Source organism: Loxodonta africana, chromosome 2 (assembly GCF_030014295.1).
Source record: "Loxodonta africana isolate mLoxAfr1 chromosome 2, mLoxAfr1.hap2, whole genome shotgun sequence".
NCBI lineage: Eukaryota > Metazoa > Chordata > Mammalia > Proboscidea > Elephantidae > Loxodonta > Loxodonta africana.
Window position 1 is genome coordinate 68,335,621 of NC_087343.1, and position 9,618 is coordinate 68,345,238.

Genomic DNA, 9,618 nt, shown 5'->3' on the forward strand with positions numbered 1-9,618 from the left:
AATAAAAGAAATTTAAATGAAAAAAAGCAAATATGTATATATACTTGAATCCAAATTGTATCTAATTTAACACAAATATGTAAATTACAAATAGTAAGTATAGCTGCAATCGTGTTTTCATTTCTTGGATCCCAAATGGTTTTATAACTGACAGCCTAATATTTCCTTTCTAAAATCTAAAGTTAACACTATTTTTGAGGTCTGGCATTTGCTATTCTGCTCTAATATTCCAAAATGCAGCATTTGTATTCAAGTTTGGAGAAAAAAAACAATTAAGCTGTGTTTTATCCTCAGAAATAATGTAAGTAATATTTCAAATATCTAATTTCTTAAAATTTAGAGCTAGTTTTTTAGGCACTCGTATGAACATTGGAAGCCCTGGTAGTGTAGTGGTTAACAGCTGTGGCTGCTGACCAGAAGGTTGGCAGTTCGAATCCAGCAGGTGCTCCTCGGAAACCCTATGGGGCAATTCTATTAGGAGGAAAAACAGAAGTATAAGAGGATATTCAGCACTGCCTAAGGTTCCATAGGCTTCAAGTGGCAAATAATTACGTATGACTTTTTACACTATCGAATTAATATTGTGATATATAATAACAGCAGAATGAAGTTGCATTTCTTCACATTGATGCTTTGCTAACTCTTCTACATGTAACCCTTTAAGATACAGAATTCCAGATATGGCTGAAGAAAGCGGTGCAAACCAAAATTCCTGCATAAAGAGCTAGGCTCTTGTTCTTCAAGGCTTGCGAAACTAACCTATGGAAAAGCTACCTTTATGTTGGTACTATTGACTACATCGTTGGGTAAGACAAAATCCTGTCATTTTGCTTTTATTTTGTTTTTGAATATTCCAGACACAAGCCTGAACTTGTCTGGTTATGAATCTGGAGTTTAAACAGTCATCCATCATGTAAAATTTCTGTAAATTAGTTTATGGGAGATAAAGATTTTTAACATTTTCACAGGAAATTTGAAACAAGCCCAGCATTTCAATGTAGTTCTTTGACCGGGGACACAAGATAAGAAGGTAAGCTGAAATTTTGCTGGGAACCCTAAATGTTCTATCAATGACAAAGGCTCAGTAATGATTGGGGTTCTCAGTAATTAATATGTTTATCCATCAAATTGTGGCAGATTTTTTCTATTAATGACAAAAGACCTTCTATGGTAAAGAGTTGAAAATTCACATAGGGAGGAGGGTTAGAAAATTATTTCTAAAAGCTCCTATTTAAAAATGAAAAAAAAGTTTTCCCTTTTTTTTGATTAATTAAAACTAGGATGAATTATTTTTTAAAAGTGGAAAATACTGTTCTGCTTTTAATGTTCCTCAAGCCTCAAAAACTACAGCAGTAAAGCAATTATAGTCGTTTTCCCAAAACCATGCATTTTGATTGGAATTCACTAGAAAAGCACATCGAAGAGAAAATTTTTGCTTAGATAATTTTGGAGATGTGGTTTTCTAACAGTGAGAATTAAATGGTCATTTACAAGAAATGCAACAAAAAGTGCAAGATAATAAATTCTCCTTGAAACTGGGTATACTTTCTTGAGGGTTGTGGGTTGGAAGAGGTTCTAAGTCTCACCATTTATCTTCCTTTGATCACATCATTTCTTGACTGTTCTTTCTCCATGCCAGGTATGTCTTCCAGGTCCAGAACTTTACTGAGTTTTCAGTGGCAAAACACCAACAGTGAAAACCTAGGTCTCTGTTCCTGAGAACTGTAAGGTTGGCTTGATTCATTAACACATACTCTAAAAACACAGCGTGTAAAAAGTGAAAATAAATATGTAACATGTTGGGTTTACTATGTGTGTGACCTTGGGCAAGTCAATTAACCAATAATACTAGTAATAGTGATATGAAGTAATAATATTAATTCTCTTAATCAGTAATTATTAATTGCTGAGAAGTATGGAGTAAAAGCATTGGGCGGGCTTAGTGAAAGAGCAATAACCAAAACAAACCAAACGCAGTGCCATCAAGTCAATTCCGACTCATAGTGACCCAATAGGACAGAGTAGAGCTGCCCCATAGAGTTTCCAAGGAGTGCCTGGTGGATTCGAACTGCCAACCCTTTGGTTAGCAGCCATAGGATTTAACCACTATGTCACCAGGGTTTCCAGAAGAGCAATAGCTTGAAAAAAATAATATTCTTTCAGCTGAGGGTTTACTTTAAAAACAATTTCCATGTGTCTGTTAAATTCTCCCTGCTCTTAAAAAACTTGTTAAGCTTCCAATTCTCTAGGAAATTCTGAGGACATCATGTGAAAAAAGAAAATGATGTGACATCTGCATTCTGGAAATCCTTGACTTAAATCAGAAGCTACTGAGGGGGAAAAAAGTTTGTCAACAAAAAAGTTCAATAATCGGTATTGAATTGGAGTCTGCCACTTCCCTGGGAGCTCAACCATTTGTTCAAAAGCATAGAGTGAAGAATTGAAATTCATACAGCCCAATAATGCATTTAAAAATACAATAAAAATGATAAGCAGAATTCTTGTTGTGAGAAATTATCAGATTATAGTGTCAGGCGTTATTAACTTACTTTTCAGAACTCAGTTCTTCTATAATGCTCTTTTTCTGACAATATTCTCATGGTTTATTTTCATAAGGGTAAGAGCATATCTGAGATGAGAAAAATGTTTGGAATGTTAGCTCAATAATTCCTGCTGTTCTGAGAATGGTTGGAGATCAAAAATTAGCTAATGATTACTTGAAACCAAACTCAGCTACCCTATTTAATCTAGCTAAAAAAAAAAAAAAATCTAGCTATGGTTGGAGAAAATTCATACAATTTAACTTGCTTTGGCAAGTAACTTTTTTGTTAGAAAACTAAAACCAGTGCTCAACATATTGTTTTAATCTTGTTTTAGAACATATTTCTTATAAAAGGCAGCAATTGTGATTACAAAATATCAGACTAAAAACTATGCCATTTGGTCAATTGGAGAAGTAATGTGATAACTGAGAGTGGTGGCTCCAGGCCACAGACTTGAATGCAAATAACTACCACTAGCCTTGAATGTTTTCTTTTATCTTTGCATTTTATTACGCATTATATGAGATGTGTCAAAAATATAAAGATAATTACATATGAAGAATAATAAATACTTATGTGCTTTAAAAAAAGCTTAAGAAAAATGATAGAATCTATTCCATTGAAGCCCATTTACTCTTGAATTTAATGTTTATCATTTCCACGTATGACTTTATACTTTTAGACTACATGAATGTGTCACTAAACAATATGTAGAATAATTTTCTTTCTCATGTTTAAATATTATGTAAATGTATCATTCTCTGTTCCTTCTTCTGCAACTTCCTTTTTTCACTTAACGTTATCTTTGTGAGATTCATCTGTATTGATACAAGCAGATGTAGTTCATTTATTTTTACTCTCATGTAGAGAGGAAACCCTGATAGCATAATGGTTAAGTGCTATGGATGCTAACCAAAAGGTCAGCAGTTTGAATCCACGAGGTGCTCCTTGGAAACTTCATGGGACAGTTCTACTCTGTCCTTTAGGGTCACTATGAGTCAGAATCAACTTGATGGCAATGGGTTCAGGTTTTCTTGTGTAGATAGAGTTCCATTGTGTGACTAATACCACAAATTATCATAGTTAGTTAATATCTAATTTGTTTCCAATTTTTTGTTCTTATAAACAATGCCACTATAAACATTCTTATGCATATCTTTTTGTATACACGTAAACTGGAGTTAAATAGATCAGTGCTTCTCAAACAAATCACTTGGGAAACTTGTAAAAAAGCAGATTCTGACTCAGTAGGTCTGAGGTAGGGTTCAAGACTCTGCATTTCTAACACGCTCGCAGATGACCCTGATATGACTAAGTCACAGGCCCGACTTAGAGTGGCAAGGATCAAAGCATTCAGAAGCGGAATTGGGCTCAGCTTCAACTTTACTAGATATAGCCCAATTTTTCTCCAAAGTGGTTGTATAAAACTTTATAACAACTAAAAATACTTGATTATAAATTCCAATTGCTTCAGTAAGATTGAGTGTTTTTTTACGTTTCTTCACTGTGAATTACCTAATCAGTCTTCGACTTTTTTTTTTTAATTGAATTTTTTTTTTTTTTTAGCTTACTGATTTTAGAACTCCATTGTCTATTCTGGATATTAGCCTTTGGTCATTTGTGTTATCAAAAATATTTTATCCCAATCTTTAGCTCATACTTTCACTTTTTAAAAGTGTCTTCTGATGAATATACATGTTTCCACTTAATGTAATTGGATGCTTCTCTGTTTTTTGCATTTGGTGGCTTGTTTTAGAAATCCTTTTCTACCTTGAGGTTATAGAGATATCAGCCAATTTTTTTTCTATTTTCCTATTTAGTTCATTGGCTTATCTAGAATTGATTTTTGATAATAGTGCGATGTAGGAATTGAGTGCAATTTTTACAGTTAGGTTAAAAAATTACTCAGAGCCTTTTATTAATAACCCATTCTTTCCCCTCTGCTATACTTCGTGTTCCCACACACTCCTGAGCCTGTTTGTAGATTCCCTATTCCCCTCAATCCATCTATTTGTCTGGCTCTATTCAAAAAATATAGTGTCTTAATTTTTACTACAAATTTAATATCTGGTACATCAAGTGCCCCACTTTATTCTTCTTTAAAAGTTTCTTGGCTATGCTTGGCCCTTTACTGTTCCATATCAACTTTGAATCAACTTTTCCATGCCACCCCATAATCCTCCAATAATATATACCCAAAACTGTTGGGAAATTTTATTGGAATTGCATTGAATTCATGTTAATATGGGAGAAACAAAAATCTTTATGATATTGAATCTTATTAATGGATATGACATAACTCCCCATTTATTTAGTTCTGTTTGCCATTCAATAAAGTTTTTAATTTTTTCCATTAATGTCATAAACAGCTTTTAGTATATTTTCTGTTAGTTTCCTTATTTTGTTGTTACTACAGCTGTGGTTGTGATTGTGGTGGATATTGTAAATGGTGTCTTTTTTAAAATTACATTTTCAGCCATTATAGGCATGTTGTTGTTGTAGTTAGTTGTGCCTTTCAGTCAATTCGGACTCATAGTGACCCCATGTATGCAGAGTAGAACTGCTCCATAGGGTTTTCAAGGTTGTTACCTTTCAGAAGCAGATTGCCAAACTTGTCTTCTGAGGAACCCCTTGGTAGGTTCAAACCACCAACCTTTCCTCTAGTAGTTGAACACTTAACCATTTAATCCACCCAGGGATTCCTGTTCAAGGTATATAGGAATTCAATTATTTTTTTTTAATTGTTTGAACCATGCTGTACCAAATTAATTGTTTGTAGGTTTTCTGGTGAATTTCCTCACATCTAGCTTGCAGTCTATTAATTCTCTCTTCAGCTGTGTCTAATCTACTTCAGTATGGATAGCACCTCAAAAATAAATATCCTTACAACTGGAACAATAAGCAACATCATGATAAACAGAGAAAAGATTGAAATCAAGGATTTCATTTTACTTCGATCCACAATCAACACCCATGAAAGCAGCAGTCAGGAAACCAAATGATGTATTGCATTGAGCAAATCTGCAGCAAAAGACCTCTTTCAAGTGTTAAAAAGCAAAGATGTCATTTTGAGGACTAAGGTCAGCCTGACCCAATCCATGGTATTTTCAAACACCTCATATTCCCGCAAAAGCTGAACAATGAATAAGGAAGAGCAAAGAAGAATTAATGCCTTTGAATTACAGTGTTGGCAAAGATATTGAATATACCATGGACTGCCAGAAGAATGAATAAGTCTGTCTTGGAAGAAGTACAGCCAGAATGTTCCTTAGAAATAAGGATGACAAGACTTTGTCTCATGTACTTCGGACATGTTATCAGGAGGGACCAGGCCCTGGAGAAGGACATCATGTTTGTTAAAGTAGAGGGTCAGCAGAGAAGAGGAAGACCTTCAATGAAATGGATTGACAGAGTGGCTGCAACAATGGGCTCAAGCATAACAATGATTGAGGATGGCACAGAACTGGGCAGTGTTTCATTCTGTTTTACTAGGGTAGCTATGAGTTGGAGCTGACTGGACAGGACCTAATGACAACAACAATCTGCTGTTTAAGCTATCTTTTATGTTTTTAATTTGTTATATATTTTATTTTTAGAAGTTCTATTTGTTTTCTTTTTTCAAATGTATCTAACTAGTTTAACAGACCTATATTTCTTTATCAAGTTTACGATTCTATCATTTCTGTTAACATTTTAAACATGATTATTTTAAATTCTGTCTCTTCTTAATCCAGTGTCTAAATCTAATTCTCTGGTCATTGTTTCTAGTAAGTCTCATTCGCAGTTTCTATTGTGTTTGGTGATTTTATATTGTGTGCTCATATTTGGCTAATCTGTTTATATCTTGAGGATCCTGGTTTAATGGAACATTCTCCCAGGAAGATTTGTTTTTCCTTCTGTTACATACAACGCTATGCTACTAACTCTAGTCTACCCTAATTTCTTAGTCTGTGGTTTTCTTAGACTGAGTAAAAAGAGTAGATAGTAGAAATTTGAACCCCAAACATGTGAAGAAAACTCCTAAAGATAAGTATTATCAAGTGAGTCTTTATCCATTTATAGAGTAAGCCAGAGAGACACATTTTTTTTTTCTGGCCCACCCTTTCACTGATGTTCTTTGAAGGTTCTAGCTTTATGTAGCTATCTCAGTTCTAATCCCCTAGACTTTGTTTTGGCTCATTGGAGAGCCATTAAAACAACAGGATTTAGGTATGTTTGATCATCAAATGTCCCCCAGTGCATCTATGGCTTCATTGCTGACTTATCACTATGGCTTTTGGGGGTCCTTTTGGGGGTCCTGAAGATTTTCCTTAATTTTTCAGAAACTCAGCTATACTTATTAGTTGTAGTTTATCCATTGTTCCTTGGTATTTTTGTAGTGGAATAAAATTTAAAATGCAGAATCTGCAAAATTTACTGGAAGCAGAAGTTAACACTGAGATTTATAAAATTGTAGATACTGATAGAAAATTTTCTACCTTATTAAGTGTCATCAGGAGTAAATGAGAAAAAGTAACTAAAGTACTTAACAGAGTTCCTGATATTATAAATGTTAGTAAAATGAAGATCTTAATTAGTTTTGCAAAACATTTTCTGTATTGAACTTTCTTCATCTTCTCCATTTATGTGAAATATTTTTGTTCTCCAAAGAGAATATAAATGGTCATTTGTCTGTGTAAATAATGTCATGGATTGAATTGTGTCTCCCAAAGATGTCTGTCATCTTGGCTGAGCCATGATTCCCAGTATGTCGTGATTGTCCACCATTTTGTCATCTGATGTGATTTTCCTGTGTGTTATAAATCCTATCTCTATGATATTAATGAGGTGGGATTAGGACAGTTATGCTAATATGGCAGGACTCAATCTACAAGATTAGATTGTGTCTTAAATTAATCTCTGTTGATATATGAAAGACAGAAGTGAGCAGAGAGACACGGTTACCTCATACCACCAAGAAACAAGAGCCAGGAGAATAGCATGTCCTTTGGACCCAGGGTTCCTGCATTGAGAAGCTCCTCAACCAGGGGAAGATCGATGACAAGTCACCTTCTTCCAGAGCTGACAGAAAGAGAAGGACTTCCCCTGGAGCTGGCCCCTGAATTTGGATTTCTAGCCTCCTGGACTGTGAGAGAATAAACTTCTGTATGTTAAAACCATCCACTTGTGGTATTTCTGTTATAGCAGCACTAGATGACTAAGACAAATAGTAACTAGAATTTTTATATGTTTTACATTTTTCAAAACAGTTACACATACACTTAACTTTTTAAATGTAAAATAAATATAGGGAAATTATACTAAATCATATTATTGGACTTTACAATCTATAACTTAAAGACTCTACAGAGAAAGATCTCTTTAAGCTAACACTAGTTGAAAGTAGCTGTTAATGTTTTATCAAAGGCAATTTCTTATTTGAAATTATCTAAGAAGTAACATTTTGAAAAGTTGCTTAGAAATTATCTTTAGCACTATTTATCCATTTTTAAAGTGGATGATGTCAGTTTTCTAAAATGATCTTATTCTTAATTTTCCAGTGCCACCTAGAATACTATAAATAAATAAATAAATAACACCTTTTGGCATAAGTTATGCCTTTCAATAATTTTTATTGTGAGTGGGAAGTCATTTATCCCAGGCCCATCACTTAATGAGAAACAAAACAAAAACAGACAAAACAATGGTTTTCTGATGATATAAATGTTGAAAATATCTATTCTTATTACAGGGAATGGGAGATGAGTGTGCCATAGAATCTGGTTGTTACTAAATGCAGTGTTGATACAGTTTTAATATCAAACAATAATATTAACCTTTTTCTACAAGTAATCTAAAATTGAAATTTGCCTTCAGACTGAGTACCTCTTTTTGTTTTAGTTTATTTTTGGGTTTTGCAGCTTTTTCAAATTGTTTGGGAAACACAGCTGGTCTTATTAATATTCTGAGACAGGCTAATTGAAGAAGATGACTGTCATTATGTGTAGCTCTGAATCTCAGCCTCTGGACTTCGTAGCCAACTGCTCTACCTTCAATAGAAAGAAATGGAAGTAAATGCCAGTATTTAGGATTAAATATTAATAAGTATATTACAGTATACTTTCATATACTGTAATAACAGTGGTAACCAGCATGATTGAGGGTTTATTATATGCCTAACACCATGCTAAGCCCTTTCCATGTACTATTTTATTTAATCTTTACAACAGCCTATAAAATAGGATTATTCCATTTTGTAAATAAAGAAATGGAGGCTTGGAATGGCCTATTGCTTGTTTGCTTCTTAAATGCTTGAATACAGTGAAGGAGTAGAATTCCCTACCCTGGAAAATTCTAAGTGCAGCTACTTGACCTTAGCACCTGCTATTGCTCATTTAATCAAGACCACCGGCTAATCAGAAGGTACTTCTCAGCAATAGGCAGGCACAGATGTACGACATAAAAGTGTCCTAGGTAGAGACCCTGACCTGCCTGAAAACACGCCCCTGAGAACTGCCTGGATAATTCTAAGTAATTGTGTTTTTAAAAAGTAGTCCCTGGTTCCTCTTAGAGGAGCCTGGATATTACCTGGATTATCTGCTTGACAACTCCATTAACATCCCCCTTTCTGACTTCCTGTCTGCTGATATAGCAAATACTTCAAAATGGTAAAGGACTGCAGACTCTTCTAACTCAAATTTATTCAATTTTCAGAAAAAGAAACCAGGGTCCTCACAGTTAAGTAACTTGCCCTAGTCTTCACAGTGGGTGCCTCAGATTAGCCTGACTGCATCAGTTAAAAGACATCTGACGTTACTATCCAGGTTTCAGACTAAACTATTACTTAACCCCAGTGAAAAATACCCAAAGAGCTTGAAACAGACCAATAAAGTCTGTTTGTTTTCAATAATCTGTTCCTTCCTTCTTCCCTCCCTTCTTCCCTCCCTTCATTCTTTCATTTGTTCAACAAGCTCTTATAGTATGTCTGCTGTAAAGATGGAAAGAGTCTATGCCTCATCATTCGTTGGAGCACATTTGCCAGCCACACTAGGGATGGCCTCATCAGGAGAGGAAGATAGCCTGATTCAGTTACTCA